Source organism: Cornus florida, unplaced genomic scaffold, assembly GCF_030987335.1.
Source record: "Cornus florida cultivar Cherokee Brave unplaced genomic scaffold, ASM3098733v1 CherokeeBrave_3.0.0_Hap2_Chr03, whole genome shotgun sequence".
Taxonomy (NCBI): domain Eukaryota; kingdom Viridiplantae; phylum Streptophyta; class Magnoliopsida; order Cornales; family Cornaceae; genus Cornus; species Cornus florida.
In genome coordinates this window covers 18,336,684-18,338,077 of record NW_026775573.1, presented here as the reverse complement: position 1 = coordinate 18,338,077, position 1,394 = coordinate 18,336,684, and the positions used below count along the sequence as shown (strand labels likewise).

At 36.7% G+C, this 1,394-nt stretch overlaps 1 pseudogene; it reads right to left on the bottom strand.

Moving 5' to 3' along the window:
* Positions 1-1,296: 1,296 nt before the first annotated feature.
* LOC132301979 (small nucleolar RNA R71) lies at positions 1,297-1,394 on the bottom strand (annotated as a pseudogene).

The following is a 1,394-nucleotide window of genomic DNA, read 5'->3' as shown; positions in this document are numbered from 1 at the left end:
TATAAAATATGATGCTCACTTGATATTATTTCTAAACTCAAAGTGATGTGCATTATTTTGTGCACACGCTATGTCGCATCTTAGTTTTGGCACTGTTGCCAGGGATCTTACGGTTTAAAGAATTGAATTAGACATTAGTTTTTTGTTAATTGTTTACTTTAAAGTTTATTTTATTTTGATTTTCTCAATTGATATTTGTCAATTACGTACTTGAAGTAAAGATAAACAAACGCTGGACCTTGAAGCAATAAAAATTGAAGTTGCTTAAGGACCATTTGTAAGTTTTTCTTTGGATTCTTGAACTTTAATTATCTATTCTCTTGCATACTTTGGACAGCCCAAATGGAGGCTTATTGAATTGTTTTATTTTAAGTTCAAGCATACCTTCTTATAGAAGGTATCAGTCCGTGTGGAGGATTTTATTTGTTTTGTGCATTAATATTATTGAGGAGTTTAGAAACATCGTATATGGAGGTTGGTGTGTTGACTCCTTCTAGTGCATGCATGGTTATAGATCACTTAATCATCCTCTTGCTCATGTAAATCAAAATCTCGAAGTTTCCCTTCGGCGTTTAAGAGGTAATACTAGATATAGTCATCCTATTCTTCCCACTTTTGATCTTCCATCACCCTTAATAGAAGACCCAATTAAAGATCCCATTGAAGATCTTGGTCATGTGGATCACCAAGGTATGCACCACCCATAACAAGTTCATAATGTGGATCCTCAAGGTGTGTATTCACCTTTGGGAATGCCATGACCAACCAATCATGTTGTGTAACAACCTAATCTAGGGATGCCAAGGCTAAATGTTGTTCCCCCAATTGGTGAGCAACAACATCAATATGTTCAAATCCCGCCTCAAGGTTAAATGGCATACCCTCTCCAAGGTCAAGAGGTATACCCTTCTCTCAATCTTCTCAATCCTCTAATGGTTCTTAGGGATCGTTACACTCCAAATCAATATAATGCACCCACTTGCATTCAATTACCAAACTTCCGTGCTCATCATTATGAGATTAAGGCTTCCACCATTAATATGTGCCCCATTTTCTATTGGTTGAGCAATGCAAAGCCTTATAAACATTTAGATGAGTTTTTGAAAGTTTTCCACCGTGAAAATCACGGATGTGCCTGAAGAAGTCCTTAAAATGAAGCTTTTCCCTTTCACTCTTCGGGATAAAGCTAAATATTGGTTTAACAACTTGGGGCCAAATACAATCACCTCTTGGGCACAATTGCAACAAGAGTTCTTAAAGAAGTACTACCCCGCAATTTGAACCAATCCTATGAGAACTTTCATTTGTGAATTTGCATAAGAAGAAGGAGAACCCCTTAATGAAGCATGGGAACGTTTGAATGACTTGTTACGAAAATGTCCATATCACGACAT